The sequence below is a fragment of the Adiantum capillus-veneris genome, chromosome 29 (assembly GCF_014529385.1).
Source record: "Adiantum capillus-veneris isolate H3 chromosome 29, ASM1452938v2, whole genome shotgun sequence".
Lineage (NCBI taxonomy): Eukaryota > Viridiplantae > Streptophyta > Polypodiopsida > Polypodiales > Pteridaceae > Adiantum > Adiantum capillus-veneris.
Genome location: NC_140959.1, coordinates 20,757,138 through 20,776,176, shown reverse-complemented (window position 1 = coordinate 20,776,176; position 19,039 = coordinate 20,757,138). Strand labels below are relative to the sequence as shown.

Below are 19,039 nucleotides of genomic sequence, written 5' to 3'. Positions count from 1 at the left end.
GTCCATGTTCCATTTTCAGATTGTGCATGTGGAAGGCAAGAAGAACGTTGTGGCTGATGCCTTGTCAAGGAAGCCACAAATTTCAGCTGTGTCGATTCCTTATCATCATGAACTTGATGATATGAGAGAACAATATGCAAATGATGAAGATTTTGCAAGGGTCTTCGAGCAACTAATGGATGGACAACGTCATGAACACTATCTTCTTAAAGACGGGTTCATGATGATGCATGGAAAATTGTGTGTCACAAAGCCATTGTGACGCAAAGTTATGGAAGAGAGTCATGTCCCACCGTATGCAGGGCATCGTGGTATCGATGCTATAGTTAAAGCGGTTGAGACATTCTTCTATTAGCCTACATTGAGAAGGGATGTGGATGCCTTTGTGCGAGAATGCCTGATTTGCCAGAAGGTCAAGTTTGACAGGCAAAAGGCACCAGGATTATTGCAGCCACTACCTATTCCAGATAAACCATGGGAAAGTATTGCTATGGATTTTATCTTTGATCTTCCGAGAACACAGACAGGAAACGATGGTATTTGGACCATTATTTGCAGATTTAGCAAGCAAGCTCATTTTATTCCTGTCAGGAAGAAGATAAAACCAGATCAGATGGCACGCTTGTTTATGAGCAATATTTTCAAGTATCATGGCATGCCACAGTTGATTGTTAGCGACCGTGATCCACGCATGACAAGTTTGTTCTGGAGAGGCTTGTTAGAGAATATGGGCACAACGCTCAAATTCTCTTCGGTATTTCATCCTCAAACACATGGGCAGTCAGAAGAGGCAAATTCTACTGTCCTAGATCTGCTGAAGTGTTATGTGTCAGAGCATAAAGGAAAGTGGGAGCAGTATTTGCCATTGGTGGAGTATGCATACAATAATACAGTGCATTCATCAACTAGCAAGGCACCTTTTGAGATAGTTGAAGGTGGCAAGAAAGTTCCTCCCATATTGCATACAAAGGACAAGATATTTGAAGCAGATAAGTATGTTCAGGACATGGATGAAATGCACAAGAAGGTCAAAGTGGCCTTGGAAAAGACTCAGGCAAAGCAAAAGAAAGCAGCTGATTGTCACCGTCGTGAAGTGGTATATTCACTTGGTGATTGGGTGCTTTTACGCTTTGAAAAGGCAAGGTTAAAAAAGATGAAGGGCAAGGAAAGACTGTTTCCAAAGCTCAGCATGCGTTACTATGGGCCTTTTCAAGTATGCGACATAATCAGTGATGTTGCATATAGGCTGAAATTGCCTGACAGTTGGAAGATTCACAATGCGTTTCATGTGAGTCTTCTCAGACCCTATGTGGGTGATGTGCCAGAAGATATGCCAGCTGAAGATCAGCCGGAAGTCGAAAACTTGACGAGATCTTGGTCCCTGAACAGATTTTGGCACACAAAGAAAGGAAAGTGAAAGGCAAGGTTGCTAGGCGTTACTTAGTAAAGTTCAGAAACTATCCACCAATGGATGCTAAGTGGATGGAAGAAGGTGAACTTGCAGAATCACCAACTGTGTTATCACTTTACCTTGAAGCCTTCGATTTGCAACCTACCTTGACCCCATGAGTTTCAGAGCTACATGGATTGTCAGTGTGACAATGGCTTCTGAAACAAATGATGTACATGGTATTTAAAGCGAGCTCAAATGAAATACCTGTTACATGAATGTTAGAGCTGTACAGATTGTCAGTTTGGCAATTGCTCTTATGGAATGTCCAAAAGTTTGGTTAGTGCTATAGAAGTGAGTATTTCTTGTCAGTTTGTCAAGGATACAGTGATTGGTTCTATTAAAGAGTACATGTGTAACTGCATTCTTAAACTGTCGATTTGGGTATGCTTGAAAGTGTTACGGGATCCAGCGTGTACTATAAGACAGTGGCAAAATGTGCAGCTACCATTTTGTCATTGGAAAGTTAGTGACTCAAAGCAATGGCACAGTGCGAAGCTACCACTATGTCATTGGGACAGGGTTCACACGCAAGCAATACATGAGTCGACGAGGTGTTGAATACACGAGGGTTGACAATGAGCATGTATGTGTCGTACATGTGTCGACAGGTGTTGAATACATCAGTGTTGACTACGAGCATGAACGACATAGATGCAAACGAGGACGTTTGAGATTTCAAGAGGGGGGTGTGTCACCAACGTGTGACTACTATCTATCCTTTTTGTTGATTTCTTTCTTATTATCTATTTACTTTCAATTTTTGGAAACACCCCTCGGGAAATCTAACTGCCCTGCATTGCATAGCTAGTGTGGAACTGTCCAGAGGGAGTCCAGACCTGAGGGCAAGAGAGCACTAAGGTTGGACAAAGACTATGGTTAGCCAAAGTGGGGTCATTGACTAGCCAAAGTGGAATCCTTTGCTACAGAGGCTACATTTCAGTTCTGGATGTGGCCGCAGTGTACAAAGAGGGTCGGATGACCTAGAAAGATACAATGGCAGCATCTCCTAAAATTTAGGGAACTGCTATTTTGGGACCTGAAAATGTGTTGGCGTCATTACCTCCGGAATGACAAGGGGAACATTTTCTTACTCTGCCGTGAAGTCAGCTCGGCAACCGGTTGGGAGATTTTTAGGCGGCAACCCCGAAACGGGAAAATGCTTGTAAATGTGCCAAGTGGCACATTTTGGTGCAGTTTCCAATGCAAGAAGGAAGTGGCGCTGAATTTTAAGCTGGGAGAGGCTCATTTTCAGAATTTGTCACAGGTTAAGAGCTATGGAGTGCTTGCTTTCCCTCTTATGCACAGTGCGGTGCCAGGAGTGATGCCCTGCACGATACGCAATGCCCTCTCTCTCCCCTTTGGCAGTATGTTATGCCCCTCTAGTGGGCTCTTCATTTGACCAATGTACAGTTGTGTGGGTTCATGCGCGATTGCCGAGGCAAGAGCCTCTTGCACAGGTATTGGATTAGCTAGCGGCTAATCCCCCCGCAGGTACAGGTGAATTCGGAGAGGTTTCACGCCAGAAATCTCGTCCGATTCAAAGGGCAAGTAGCCCTACAGGTGCGGGAGCTCGAGGACTTGCTACGGATGCGACCGGCACGCGAAACGGAGCCCGAAACAGTGAATTACAGCCTGCTGTGTATTTTTGCAGGTTTAGGGTTTTGGCCCTAAACGGACCCTAATACCCCCAGGAGGTTCGGGGACGCAAGGGGACCGCTGTACAGGCGATCTGGCGCATTTTCAGGGCTGAAAACAGAGAATTCAGCGTGCTGCAGATTCTCGCTAGGTTTTGCAAAGTGCCCGTGTGCATCGGGAAAGTCAGTCAATGCGTGGGAATACTGACTGTGAAGGGTCCTAGTATAGTTATGCTGCCGAAATCAGGCCGGAACAGTTGAAATTCAGCCAAGTTTGTGCGGGGCAGCTTGTAGGGATCCACAACATTTATTCCCTCTTTTGAACAATAAAGAAATACCGAAAGGGGCGCCTAAGTTAGGGGCCAATTTGGTGTTGGTCTTCTCATACAGGTGCATTCTAGCATCTGTATCCCATTCCCCTCTCTTGTGTCACTATAGCGCAGGTATAATAGACGACTAATAATGGGTGAAAGCTAAATCAAGGTTTGAAGTAAAGTCTACCGCCCTTTTTGGATTGAACAGGCCGGTTTCAGTGTCTGCTAAAATGGTTTATGGCCTCTGTCCGTTTTGCAGGCGTAATCAAGGGCGATTAGAATTCTTTCAAGAGGGGGGTATGTCACAAAATGACGACGGTATTGCCCGGACAGAGGTATGTCACAAAATGACAACAGTATTGCCCAGACAGAGGGGTGCTATCACGAGACAAAGGGGTGGTGACGTGACAACAGATGGTACGGATTTTCGGAATATTCGCTAGCAGGCTGACGTGGAAGACCGTACGGATTTTCGCAATCTGCGCTGACAGCTGCTGCTGACGTGGCCAACTGTATGGAATTCCAAAATCTGCGTTGATTGCTTTTCTGACAATTTTTGGGACCTGATGCTTTTAGGACTAATTGCTTTTGAGTTAACCACTTTTGGGACATCCCTTGTAAGAATAAATAGACCCTTAGTGGCCTCACTCTTCAAAGCATCTGGATGCAGAGGACCCCTCTGGTGTTGTACTTTGCTCAAGCATTAATATAAAAATAAATACCGAAAGGGGCGCCAGCTTTTGGGGCCACTACCTCTGGGCACGGAACTACGTCGGGCCGTGTCGACTCAAAATTTTAAAGTTGTGAAGTATTTTAAGTGATTCTCTCGTATGTCATGTAGGATTCTTGACTTGGGATGTATAAGTTTGTAACAATTTGAGATTGGGGCCTTATTTTTGAACAATGCTAGATCACAGCTTTAATGGAAAGCTTGCCTTCTCCCTTGTCTCATGCAGCGCGATGATTTTCTCTCGCATCTCTCTTCCTCCTTTGCACATATGGTAATGCCTCTCTTTTTTTTTCCGAGAAATAGATCCTTCTATTAGTTAATGAAAGCTGCCCATAGGGCTACATCCACCTCTGCGAGAGAGGGCTACAACAAGCATGATGGGGAGACTCTCCCAATGAAAAAACAGCATATATACAATGAGGCTAAATCAAGAGATGGGAGGAGGGAAGAGCCACACAGGTGGACAGTAGTGCCATCGGAGCACCCCCTGGACTATGGTGTAGAAAGGCCCAAGGCGCCAGAGTCGAAGAAAAGCCTCGCGGCGCTCCCGCATGCGGTCGGAGCTGCCCTGTAGTCCCTCAAGCTGTCCTCTGAGAGTATGGATCAGCTCTAGCTAAAAGTCACGAACAGTCTCTGCTGGTGGCACAGGACGAGCCTCAAAGATGCGGAAACAGCGGGCCTGCCGGATGAACCAGAGAGCTAGGCCGCTGATGAGCTCCCAACACTCCTCTCTCTCACTGCACCACTCCTGTGGAGTAAGCTCTGTAGCAGGTTGGAGTGTAGGTCGCCCCCCCTGTATCACTATCATCCTGCTGGTGGAAGATAGCTCAAACTGAAGTGCTGGGCCCGTGAGGGTGGACCAAGCCGTTGCCCCCCAAGTGTACAGTCGAGCCGTGGAGAGGGCAGGCATCAGCCGAAGAACACGTAGCCACACTTGCTGGGCTGAGGGACAGTCCCACAGACAGTGACGCTGACTCTCCACCAACTGGTCATAGGCTGCACATGCGGCCGAGAGACCACTATGCACAAGCCAGCTCCCTACTGCTGTGGCTCTGTGTGCAACCAGCCACTGGAACAAAGTGACGCGCCTCGGCTGTCTGGAGTCCCACAGCCTCTGCCAAAAAGCTGCCAAGAACTCGACTGTGAGGCCCTCCTCCTGCCAATGACGTGCTGCAGCGAGGCGAGCCTCTCTCTGTGTTGCAAGTATATGGCGTCCAAGCCGAACAGTGTACTGAAAGAAGGGGACTCCTGGGCGGTCTGCAGAAGAGAAGGGGTCCCTCCATAGCCACTCACCATGATCCCACTATACTCGTGTCAGTGGACAACACTCCCAAGCCCATAGCCTCCAGTGTCCAGTCTCAAGAGCTGCTGGGTCAAGGTCTATGACGCAAGTCCTCTCACAGATGCCCACAACTCGGATCCTCTGGAAACAGCACTCTGCTACCTGCGGGGCCTCTACTCCAACTCGCTATAATCGTCCCCCACCCTGAAGCTCGAAGAACAGGGCTGGGACAGTCTCTGAGCAAGCCCTGACTGAAATGAGAACCTCCAGTTGTGTGAAGGCTCCCATCCACTAGGGTGCTACTGGCTCGAGAGGCGTGAGCCACTCAGCTGGAACTGACTCTGAGATGTCCTGACACATGCTCTGCACCCCTCTCATGCCCTGTAGCTGGACAGCCTGCACCTCCTCTGACAAACCTGTGAACTCTAGCCAGTCACCTAGAGAACGCGTTGGACCTGCCGCCATGGGACCCCAAGAAACATGAGGCCGACTCCCAACCAAGTGGCCTCTCTGAGTGCTAACCATGGGGTTCCAGACGAGGGGCTGCCGTAGGCGCTCCTCCGTGCACGTCGGCTGTCTCTGCTCTAGGCCACGCCGTAAGAGCTCCCAAGATCGAAGCAAACTCATAGCAAATCTGTCCTCCAGTCTCCTGCTCAAACCAACTCGGCACAACTCTGTAAAGATCCATCTGGTCGAGGGTTGCCAAGGGCCTCCTGACTGAGGCACCCTGGCACGAAGCCTCTGCAACAAGAATTCCTTCCAGGGCTCCTCGCCTGGAAGAAATCCTCTGACGACAAACTTCCCAAGAAGGGCTCTGCTCTGCTGTACAGGATCAATGATCCCAAGCCCTCCCTGAGAACAAGGAAGTGTGATGACCGACCAAGCCACCTTGGCTCGGGCAATCTGAGTATCGCGACCTGACCAAAGGAAGTTCCTGATCAGCCTCTCTACCTGGCTGATACAAGAACTCGAGAAGATCCAGCAAGAAGTGATGTACCACATAGTTGCCAACAACACTTGGTTGGCAACTACTACTCTACCAGCCAGCGAAAGTCGTGCTGAGCTCCAATGTAACACCTTTCTCCTGATGGACAAGAGAAGAGGAGCAATCTGTTGCTCGGGAGACAAGTCCAAACCAACCTGACAACCCAAGTACCGAACTGCAGTCCCTGGAGGAATCCACCTGAAACCCTCTCCTGGCATCCAATCTGGCACAGGAGCACTGCCAACCGAGAAAGCCATTGTCTTTCTCCAGTTGATCAATGCGCCCGATGCACAACAGAAGGTCTCCAAAGCCTGCTCACATCTGTGTAGATTGGCCTCCTTGCCCTCTAAGTACAAGGCTGAGTCGTCGGCAAACTCAGCGTCCAGAAGCTCATCTCCCCGTATAGGGAGTGCTAAGCCTCTCAGACCAACCTGCTGTGACACCAAAAATCTGCTCATCGCCTCCGCATAGAACAGAAAGAGAAAAGGGGCAAGAGGACAACCCTGTCTGACCAATCGTGTGAGCATGAAGCGCTCACCTCTACCTCCTGCCAAAAGCACCTGACTGTGAGCCTGTCTGTACAAAGCTGACACCCCTCTGATCCAAGCATCTGAGAAGCCCATCCTGCGTAGCGTGCCCTCTAGAAAGTCCCAGTCAACTCTGTCGTATGCCTTCTCAAAATCGAGAAGAAGAATCACAAGGTCCTCCCCACGGAGCCGTGCAAGGGCAGAAGCCTCCCAAAAAGTGAAGATGTTGTCAAGGATACTGCGTTCCTTGACAAAACCTGTCTGAGTCCCATGAATAAGGCTCTCCAAAAGTGGCTGAATCCTCAAACTCAGAGCCTTGGCAAGAATTTTGTAGGCTGAGTTGAGGATGGTGATGGGGCGCCACTGTCGAATCTCATCCAAGGAGCCACCCTCCTTTGGAATAAGGTAAATCAGGCCCTCACTCATGCTATCTGGCATCACTCCTGTGTGCAGAATGTACTGAAAGGCACTACAAAGATCTGGGCCAAGCAGGTCCAGTACTCCAAGAAGAAGCTGGGAGTCAGCCCATCCTCACCGGAACAGCTACCACGAGGGAGGGCCCTAAGAGCCGTGTGCAGCTCCTCAAGCTAAAGAGGCATCTCTAGCCTCTGGCGCATCTCCTCAGTAACAAGACAAGGCATCTGTGCCCAAACCTGCTCCCTGCATGCATCCTGTCGCTCTGACTGGGGCTCAGCCGACAGTAACTCACGGTAAAAGTCAGTAGCAACTGTACGCATATCCTCGGGCTCACAAGCAACTGACCCATCGGGTCTCCTCAACTGATTGACCTTGGCATGTGAGTGCCGAGGTCCCACAGTCTCAAAAAAGGCACTTGTAACTCTGTCACCCGCCTGAGTCCACTGAGATGCCTGTTGGTGAAAGGCAAACTCATGACGCCTCTCCTCTGTGCAAGCAAGCTCCTGTTGAGCCTGTTGTAACTGCTCCTCCAACCATGGACTGTCTGGATGCTGCTCCTGCATCCTCTGTAGTGAAGAAATGCCTCGTCTGAGACGCTACTCCTCCTCTCTCGCTGCAGCCCGTCGAGCCAGAGACTCCTGGAGAAAAAAGTGGCTAAGCTGAGCTAGGCCTAAGGCCACTCTGTCTGCAGGTAGAGCCTGGCTGTCCATGCCCTCTGTCCAGAGAGCCTCTACCCTCTCTCTAAGTGCTGAGTCCAACAAGACCCGCTCTGGGATGCGAAGCATCGTGCTCCCACCCCTCTGCCTGTCTGCCACTGTGAGGATCACTGGTGCATGGTCCGAGAAGGAAGTCCCTGCCAGGATGCCCACGGATCCCCCCAGGTCACTGAAGTGGTCACTAGTGTAGAAGCGATCTATCCGCGATAGATTCACTCCTCCCACTTTGCGGTTCGATCTAGAGAAGGCAAGACTCTCTGGAGGCCTCACAAAGCCAGATTGCTGCCATGTATCCGAGACCCTCAAAGTCATACACAACCTCTCCCAAGCAGCTAACTCGACTCCATGCACAGTAGCATGGCTGCCTCCGATCCTGTCAGAAGGGTCCTCCAACATGTTCAAGTCCCCTCCTACACACCAATGGTCAACCTGTGGTAAGGACTCAACAATCTGTGACCAAAACTCTGCACGAGCAGTCGCCACATTGGGCGCATAGATGTTCAGGAAGCCCACAAGGCAACCCTGAACCTGCATAGTGATCCACTGAGCCCTGCCTGGCACAATAATCCCTCTGCCCACAATGGCCTACTGCAATGAGTCCGCAATAGTCATACATACCCCTCCTTGGATGCCTCCAGGTCCATAAGCAGCTGACCAAAAGGTATCATAACGTCCACGCAAAATCTGACCACATCGCCGAATGCGGCTCTCACACAAATGGTGCTCCTGAAGCATAAGGAGATCAATCTCTCCTCCCACAAGGCAACGCTGAAGCTCCTGACGCAATCGGCCCCGCTGTCACTGAAACTGGGGCCCACCTAGTCCCTGTACGTTCCACGAGACGATCCTCATGGGGAACGAGAGAGAACAGATGCTGCCGCAGCAGCAAGACGGGCTATCTTCGAGGATGGCTTGGATGGGGAGTAATCCGCATCCGAGCGTCCTCTAGATAGGCGAGACTGCAATGAGTGTCTGGCCCAAGCCCAAGCAGAGCGAGCCGTGCGTAAAACAACCTCCTCTGTCCAGGAGTCCTCATGAATGTATACATAGCAAGGCAAACACTGCGTATCAGCAAAAAAGTACACCACAATGTGCCTACATCCTGCTGAATCTGGGGGTGTCACCGCAAACTTGGCCAGTGGCCACAAAGTCTGCAGCAAATCTGTAACTCCAAGTTCTCCCATGTGGTGAGAGAACTCAAGAACCTGTGTATGCAACCATCCCACCACTGAGTCGAGGGACCACTCTATCTCGGTCCTACCACAGAGGGGGAAAGAGAAACCAACTGCTGAGTCCAAGGCCTCTGTCCCCCTAGCGGTGAGGAACAAAGAATGGACCCTGAAGCAGGCTGCCTCGTGGTCTGCTGCGGAATCGCCGAGAAAGCGAGTGAACCCGTAATCGAAGAAATCCCAACGGCGTCGGAGGTCAATGCTCGTCAGACCCCAAGGGATAGCTGCAAGGGAAGATGTCTGAATCTGCAGAGGGGGCCGCAAGAAAGGCTGACCCTCTCTCGCTAGGCGACTCGTGGCAAAAGCGCTGCCAAGAGATCTCCTAGCCGTCGGCGGCGAGGGACTAGTCTCCTGAGTCGACTGTGGTACTGAAGCAGGAGGAGGGGGAGAAGGAGCTGGGGGGGGCGGAGGAGGAGAGAAGAGGGGTGGGGCGACAGAGGCAGGGGGGCGAGGTGGGGAGTGGACGAGAGCAGAAGGCGGGGGGGGGGGATGAGGAGGAGGAGGGGAACTCTGAAGGGGGGGCGGCTGGCGAGGGTGAAGCGGAGGTGGATGCTGGTGTAGGGGGCTCCTCTTGCTCAAGAGGACCAAAGCGGTTCCCCGTGGGAACCCACTGCTGCTGAGTAGGCACCTGAGGGCCACTCTGAGTGCCAGGTTGTCGTTGTGGCCCTTGGCGTCGACGGCCACGGGCTTGCTGCCACCCCTCCTCCGCTGGAGCCCCAGGCTCGGAGGGTGGCTTTGAATCTGTGCGCTGTGCCGCTGGCTGTGGCTGCAGCCCAGCCTTGGCAAGCTGGGGCTGAGGCTGAGGTGCAGGTCGTGGCCTCCTCCGTGGACAGGCCTTCGCTAGGTGGCTCATCTGTCTGCAAATGAAGCAATGGTTCGGGAGACCCGAGTACTCCACACTCTGTCTAAACCAACCCCCACTCACCCGAGGCAGAAGGATGACCTTCGGGAGCGTGTGGGTATCTCTGACCAAAACTCAAACTGAAGGGATGCCAACCGCCATGGCAGCTACTGATGCTGCCGTACGAGGTGTCTCAAGGACTGTCCCGATGGCGGAACCAATCCTGGCGAGAAGTGGAAGGTACTCCCTCCGTAAAACCGAAAAGCAGACTGAGATGGGGATGTCTGTCTCCTCTACTAGCACATCCGAAGTCGGGTCAAAACCATGTCGCCACTGTCGAAAGTGGGCGCGTGATGCTCGGATGGCTAGTGGACTCATAGCTATGACCTTGGAGGCCATCTCGGAAGTCTCGAACTCAATCTGGTAGTACCCCCGTCCGAGAATCTGGACATCCAGGATCTTGCCCACCTCTGCGAGAAGGCGGGCCTGGAGAAGGTCTCGCAGCTCTCCTCTGCTAGGTCGGGTGCCGAGAACCTTACAGATGACCGAAGTCGACTGCAAGCGCTCTACCTCTGCGGCAAGGCTAGCTTGCTCTGTCGGCGAAAGAGCAAGTCGAATGGTGGGCTCAGCGGGGTCGGGCGAGGGGGCCTCAAGCGAGTCCCTCTGCGACGAAGCTGGAGCCTCCATCTGTGTCTACTGCTGTGGCGTAAGAAGAGAATGGCGGGCGGAATCTGCAACTTGACACGCCAGGCACTGCCCCAAAACGGAGTCAATGCTGAGAGTACCTAAGTGCAGGATGTAACAGTGAGGAGAAAAAAACAGGCAGGTCGAGGGGGGGGGGTGTCACAAGGAGGTGTATTTTTCCTGTTGCCTTCCGTAGATAAGTATTAGATATATTTATTTTATTTTTACTTGTTTGTCCCAAAACCCTTAAAAAGGTGCAAGTGGACATTGCATGGTCAGTGTGAAACGGCTGCAGCCAAATGGGTTTCTCACATCGGGGATCTAGGTCGGTCAGACAGGGACTGCCCGGGCCAGTTAGCACTGAATTCTGATGAGTATGGAAGCTCGTGTGCGCCAAACTGGAATTTGGGCCACTCCTCAAGTCACTGCAACTTTATAAGTTGAAAGGGGCCAGTAAATTAACCCACATTGTAGATGTTGGTCAAATGGTGGTCTTCAATGATGGTCAGGAGACCGATAAGGACGCCATGGAAGCATCTCCTAAAATTTAGGGAACTGCTATTTTTGACCGGAAAATGTGTTCGTGTCATTAGCTCTGGAATGACAAGGGGAACATTTTATTGCTCTGCTGCCAAGTCAACTGACGCACCAGTTGAGATATTTTTAGCAGGGAAAGCCCAAACTCGGAAACTAGGCAACGTGTCAGCCTGTGTGCGATTCTGCCACTCTGGGAGGCAAAAACGAGCTGCATATCAACAAAGGGGGCGCCATTTTCAGCCTCAGGTGGATTGTAGCAGGTACAGAAGCTATGGAATGCTTACCTTGCCCTCTATGCACAGTATGGTGACGGGAGTGATGCCCCGCACGCTACATACTGCTCTCTTTCTCCCCTACGTACAGTATGTTATGCCCCACTAGTGGGCTTCTCATTTGACCTATGTACAGTTCTGGGGGCTTATGCGCGTTTGCCAAGGCAAGAGCCTTCTGAACAGGAACCGGATTAGCTAATTGCTAATCCCCCACAAGTACGCACAATTCCATCACGAAAGATTGCGAGTTTGGAGAGTTTTCTCGCGTGAAAATTCGTCCAATTCACAGGGGAACTATCGCATTGCGTGCGGGAGCCCTTGGGACACGCGTAGGCGTGTTCGCTCCGCTAAAAACGATCCAAAACAGGGAATTACAGCCTGCTGTGTTTTTCTGCAGGTTTAGGGTTTCGCACCTAAACTGCAAGGGAACATCGGGGAAGCCTCGTGAGAGCCTTGGGATGCGTGTACAAGCTTTTGGGCTCCCGGCAGTGAAAAACAGAGAATTACAGCCCGCTGAATTTCTGTGACAGCTCACCAGAAAGCTTCCAGATATCGAGGGAATCCGTCCTAGACAGGTGTTTTTGACCTACAGGGGTTTTTGCGCCGTTATGCTGTCGAAATCCGGTCGAAAACCTGCGTTTTCAGCCCTCACCAGGTTTGGACAGCTTTGTGAAAGCTTGTGCTAAGTGGTCGGATCGTCTACCTTAATTTGAATAAAGAAATACCGAAAGGGGCGCCAGTCTTTGGGGCCTACAGGGTGTCGGTCTCGTGTGCGCAGTGACATTCTAGTCGCTGGACGCAACTGTGTTCTCTTCCCTTCTCGGTGCTCTGTGTAAAGTTAACAGGTAATTGAAATAGTACCGCCCTCTACGTTGTACGGGCCGGTTATATGGTTCCATCGACGGGATAGTCACTTTTTCTTCAAAAAGTGCAGCGTGGATTGTTGTGGGTGAAAGCAACACAGAGCTTGTCGATATGGCAGAGAAGAGAGACCAAGTACCTGAAGAGGGATCTTCCTCACATGGCACAGAGAAAATTCCTTCAACTCTTCAGGAAGAGGACAGGTTGTTTAGAACTCAACTGCGTTGCTGCATGGACATGTTTCAGCAGTTGGCTAACAACCCAAGGTTGCAGGAGTTCTTACAGGCTCCGACACAAGGTTTTCAGCCTCCTACACAGGGCATGACTGAGCCGTTGCAGGAAAAGGAGATTTCCAATGCGCAGACGACTCATGATGCTCGAGGGAAAGCCCATGTGGTTGAGCAACTAGCGGTGTCCAATGATCCAAAGCAACTTGCTTTAGCTGGACAGGAACCGTTTGTGAATGGTCAAGGGAGCAATGAACAGGCTATGCGTCAGACCCTTCCATTACCTAATACTTATCCTGGTTATTTTGGAGGTGGTTCAGTGTTTCAAGCTATGGCTGGACCTTCCCCAGGTTATATGCCACGGAATGTGTTCGGGACAATGCAAACAGGCATGGGTAACCCTATGTACGCGAACATGGGTGTCCAACCAGGTTTTCAGGGTGCCTATGGTCAGTTTCGAGTGCCTGGAACACAATTTGGTATGGCTGGTTTTTCGCAGCCATACGTACAAAATGCAGATATAACAGGGAAAACAGTTGATGCGAGTGTTGGAATGAACACTCATGGAGCACCACTGCTACAAGCACCTGTTTAAGATAATGTGGCTCCTTTGAGTCAGCCTAAGGATTACAAGGAAGGTGGCCAGGGAGTGAAGCTTGAAACTTTCAGAGGAACTGAGGACCAATTGAAGGCTTTGACCTTCATACAGCAGTTCGATGCAGCTTATGCTGGAGGAAACTTCACGGAATCTTCAAAGATACGCAAGGCTGCCACTTTCTTGAAAGGGAATGCACTCCAATGGTGGACCGCATTGTTGAACCAGGGTCAAGCCCCAACAACGTGGGTCAATTCAAACAACTTTTTGCGCCTGCATGGTTGACAAACACTTTTGAAGTGGATGTGATGACAGAATGGCACGAGTTGAATGCTAAACAGTGTGCGAATTTGGAAGAGTACAATAAACGGTTTTGGGTCGCACTGTTGCCAGTCACCTCTTACAGGTTTGTGCCATTGTCAGAACAGATTGAGAAGTACTGTTGCGGATTGCCCAAGAAAATCAGGGACTATTGCACAAAGACTACTGTCATGAATATGTTTCAGTTGATAGAGAATGCAAGAGTGGCGAGCAATCTGTCGAAGGGAGATTCCAATGGATTTAATAGCCACAAGAAAGGGTCCCAGGGCAAACAGTTTTCAGCCAAGGGCAATGTTGCAGCAAAGCCTTCTGAGCCTCCCACAAAGAAGCCCTCCACTGAAGAAGATGATACATCCAAGAAGCAATCTAAATCTTCTTCGGAACGAGGACAAGGACAAAAAAGGCATTTTTCTCGCAAAACTTTTCAAGAAAGGAAAGCTCTTAGGGAGGCCAAGAAATGCTACATTTGTGAACAGGAAGGACACTTTGCAAATGAGTGCCCACAGAAGAAGTCACAGGATAAGGATGACAAGTCAGACCATAAAGGGAAGAAGCCAAAGCCGAGTGCAAGACTTGTTCCAGATTTGGTTGGAGATCAGCCAAACACAGATGCCACGGAGCTGTGCAGAGCTTGGGGCAAAGTTAGAGACCAGACAGTGCTGGTTTTCTTTGATCCAGGAGCCCGTGCAAATTTCATATCACCAGAATTGGCATCAAAGTTGGGCATTCGTGAAGAGGAGATGGGTATGACAGGCGAAGCAGGTTTGGCATGCCCAGGACATTCAGAGCCTGTTACTCCCATTCTGGGAAAGCTTCATCTGCACATTCAGAGCTATGTGGATGCGGAAGAATTTCATATTATGCCGCTTGAGGGTTGTGATGTGTTATTGGGTATCCCATGGTGTTACAGGTTGCATGCTATGGTGGATACTTACAACAAAAAGATTACCCTTGTACATAGAGGAAAGACTCATGTCCTTGATGTAAAGCTTAAAGGAGAGTCTGTTCCAGTTGTTTCTGCTTCTGCTATTTCATCTGTAATAAAGAATCATCTTTCTGCGTACTTGATCTTTGCAAAAGAAGTACCTCAAGTTGTATCTAATTTGTCTACCTTAGATAAAGACAGGTCAACTTTTTTGAGTGGTTTCAGTGATTGTTTTTCGGACTCTTTGCCAAGGGAGTTACCTCCTGAGAGACCTGAGGATCATACTATAGATCTTGTGCCAGGTTCTAGTCCACCGAATAGACCACCATACAGGGTTAGTGCAGCCCAGCAAAAAGAGATTATGGGTCAGGTCAACGAGATTTTAGAGAAGGGGCTGATTCAGCCCAGTTCATCCCCTTTTTGTTCGCCTGTACTCTTAGTGCAGAAGAAGGATGGTTCATGGCGCATGTGCATTGACTATCGCGCCTTGAATAAGAATACTATCAAGAACAGGTTCCCCATACCGAGGATAGATGACATTCTTGATCGGCTTGAGGGAGCGTCATTGTTTACAAGAATAGACCTAAAGAGCGGGTATCATCAGATACGCATTAGACCAGAAGATGTCCATAAGACTGCGTTCAGGACAACATTTGGTCTCTATGAGTTTCTTGTCATGCCATTTGGTCTCACAAATGCTCCTGCCACATTTAATAGAATGATGGACAGAATTTTTAGACCACATAGAAACTTCGTGGGTACCTTCTTTGATGACATGATTGTCTACTCAAAGTCTGAAGAGGAGCATAGGGATCACTTGACTGCAGTTTTCAATGAGTTACGTAAGAACAGGCTACTCATTAATGCGAAGAAGAGTGAATTCTTTTTGCAAGAGATTCACTTCCTTGGGCACATTGTTTCAAAGGATGGGGTACGCATGGATCCCGCTAAAGTGGAAGCAATTAGGTCATGGCCAGACTTGAAGTCCGTACATGACATTCTAAGCTTTCTAGGCTTATGTTCCTATTACAGGAGGTTCATCCGAAATTTTGCTGAGATTGCTTCTCCACTCCATGCACTGCAAGGAAAAGGAGTTACTTTCAAGTGGACAGCCAAGGAAATTTTAGCGTTCAAACACTTGAAAGAGAAGCTGACTTCAGATCCGGTAATTATTTTGCCAGATCTTTCTAAACCTTTTGTGGTTCAATGTGATGAGTGTGGCCATAGTCTTGGTGCAGTTCTAATGCAGAATGGCCGAGTAGTCGCATATGAGAGCAGAATTCTTTTGAAGATTGAAAGGAACTTGCAAGTCTATGAGAAAGAATTTCTGGCAGTAATTCATGCTCTCACTAGTTGGAAACACTATCTGCTAGGTGCTGATTTTGTTGTCCAAACGGATCATCAAACCTTGCGATATTTTCTCACACAGACGAAGTTGTCTGAGAAGCACATGCGATGGGCAAACATCTTGTCAATGTTCCATTTTCAGATTGTGCATGTGCAAGGGAAAAAGAACGTGGTGGCTGATGCGTTGTCACGAAAGCCCCTAATTTCAGCAGTGTCAATTCCGTACCATTGTGAACTAGACGAAATGAAGACACAATATGCTGAAGATTCAGATTTTGCAAAAGGATCTATGACCAGCTTGTTGATGGGCAACATCATGAGCACTATATGCTTAAGAATGACTTTCTCATGATGCATGGAAAGTTATGCGTTACTAAACAGTTACGGCCAAAGATTTTGATGGAAAGTCATGCTCCACATTATGCTGGGCATCGTGGAATTGATGCGACAGTGAAAGGGGTTGAGGCATTCTTCTATTGGCCAGCTTTGCGTCAAGATGTTGACACATTTGTAAGATCATGCTTAGTATGCCAAAAAGTCAAATTTGACAGACAAAAGCAACCGGGATTGTTGCAGCCATTGCCAATCCCTGATAGGCCATGGGAAAGTATAGCAATGGACTTTATCTTTGATCTTCCAAGGACGCAAACAGGAAATGATGGGATTTGGACTATCATTTGTAGGTTCAGTAAGCAGGCCCATTTCATTCCTGTTAGGAAGAAGATAAAGCCACAACACATGGTCAAGATATTCATGAGCAATATCTTTAAATATCATGGGATGCCTCAGTCAATTGTCAGTGACAGGGATCCACGTATGACGAGTCTTTTCAGGAAGACATTGTTTGAGAACATGGGCACTACGCTCAAGTTCTCTTCTTCGTTTCATCCGCAAACTGATGGACAGTCAGAAGAGGCAAATTCTATTGTCTTGGACCTACTCAAATGTTATGTCTTAGAGCACAAGGCAACTTGGGAACACCATCTCCCATTGGTTGAATATGCTTACAATAACACTGTGCATACATCAACAGGTAAGGCACCATTTGAGATAGTGGAAGGAGGAAAGAAAGTCCCACCCATTTTGCAGACTAAGGACAAGATATCTGAGGCAAACAAGTATGTGCAAGATATGGATGAAACATACAGGAAGATAAAGATTGCTCTTGAGAAGACTCAGGCTAAGCAAAAGAAAGCTGCTGATCGTCACCGTCGTGAACTTGTATTTTCACTTGGTGATTGGGTACTTTTGCGCTTTGAAAAGGCCAAGTTAAGGAAAAGGAAAGGCAAGGAACGCTTGTTTCCTAAGCTCAGTATGCGATATTATGGTCCTTTTCAAATTTCAGAAAAGATCAACGATGTAGCTTACAGGTTAAAGCTACCAGAAGGCTTGAAAATACATAATGCTTTTCATGTCAGCCTTCTAAGGCCCTTTGTTGGTGATGTGCCAAAGAATATGCTTGATGAGGAACAACCCGAAGTGGAAGAATTGGATGAAATCCTTGTTCCTGAACAGATATTGGCACATAAAGAAAGAAAGGTTAGAGGAAAAGTTGCAAGACGCTATTTGGTGAAGTTCAAGAACTATCCATCATTAGATGCCAAATGGATGGAAGAGTCTGAATTGCTTGATTCACCTCAGCTATTGCAATTGTATCTTGAAGCCTTTCAAATTGAACTCGCAGTGACTTCATGCAGCCTTTTTGGAGCAAGGCAAGAGCATGGTTCATGATGCTCAAGAGAGTAGTTAAGCAATTGTATCTACTCTTTCCATACAGAATTTAGCTAGAGAAGTTTGTGCTCAAGAGTACACTAGAAGACTTCTATGCTTGATATATGTGTCGTAGCCAGGTTGGTGGGATTGTTTAATCGTCCAACGCTACATTTCCGCAAGCATGTATATCTTGGATTCCCATCATAGAATATATGTGATATCAAGAGATATCTGCATGTATTATTGGCATGCAAGCGAGGTCGCTTGCAGTATTTCAAGGGTGGGGTGTGTCACAAGGAGGTGTATTTTTCCTGATGCCTTCCGTAAATAAGTATTAGATATATTTATTTTATTTTTACTTGTCTGTCCCAAAACCCTTGCAAAGGTGCAAGTGGACATTGCATGGCCAGTGTGAAACGGTTGCAGCCAAATGGGTTTCTCACATCGGGGATCTAGGTCGGTCAGACAGGGACTGCCCGGGCCAGTTAGCACTGAATTCTGATGAGTATGGAAGCTCGTGTGCGCCAAACTGGAATTTGGGCCACTCCTCAAGTCACTGCAACTTTATAAGTTGAAAGGGGCCAGTAAATTAACCCACATTGTAGATGTTGGTCAAATGGTAGTCTTCAATGATGGTCAGGAGACCGATAAGGACGCCATGGAAGCATCTCCTAAAATTTAGAGAACTGCTATTTTTGACCGGAAAATGTGTTCGCGTCATTAGCTCTGGAATGACAAGGGGAACATTTTATTGCTCTGCTGCCAAGTCAACGGACGCACCAGTTGAGATATTATTAGCAGGGAAAGCCCAAACTCGGAAACTGGGCGACGTGTCAGCCTGTGAGCGATTCTGCCACTCTAGGAGGATAAAACGAGCTGCATATCAACAAAGGGGGCGCCATTTTCAGCCTCAGGTAAATTGTAGCAGGTACAGAAGCTATGGAATGCTTACCTTGCCCTCTATGCACAGTATGGTGACGGGAGTGATGCCCCGCACGCTACATACTGCTCTCTTTCTCCCCTACGTACAGTATGTTATGCCCCACTAGTGGGCTTCTCATTTGACCTATATATAGTTCTGGGGGTTTATGCGTGTTTGCCAAGGCAAGAGCCTTCTGAACAGGAACCGGATTAGCTAATTGCTAATCCCCCACAAGTACGCACAATTCCATCACGAAAGATTGCGAGTTTGGAGAGTTTTCTCGCGTGAAAACTCGTCCAATTCACAGGGGAATTGTCCCATTGCGTGCGGGAGCCCTTGGGACACGCGTAGGCGTGTTCGCTCCGCTAAAAACGATCCGAAACAGGGAATTACAGCCTGCTGTGTTTTTCTGCAGGTTTAGGGTTTCGCACCTAAACTGCAAGGGAACATCAAAGGAGCCTCGTGAGAGCCTTGGGATGCGTGTACAGGCTTTTGGGCTCCCGACAG

At 48.8% G+C, this 19,039-nt stretch overlaps 1 protein-coding gene across 1 annotated transcript in view; it reads right to left on the bottom strand.

Moving 5' to 3' along the window:
- The window catches only part of LOC147418867 (LYR family of Fe/S cluster biogenesis protein), a 58,503-nt gene that overhangs the window by 10,169 nt on the left and 29,295 nt on the right, over positions 1 to 19,039 (bottom strand). The gene's annotated exons all lie outside the window — the stretch shown is intronic.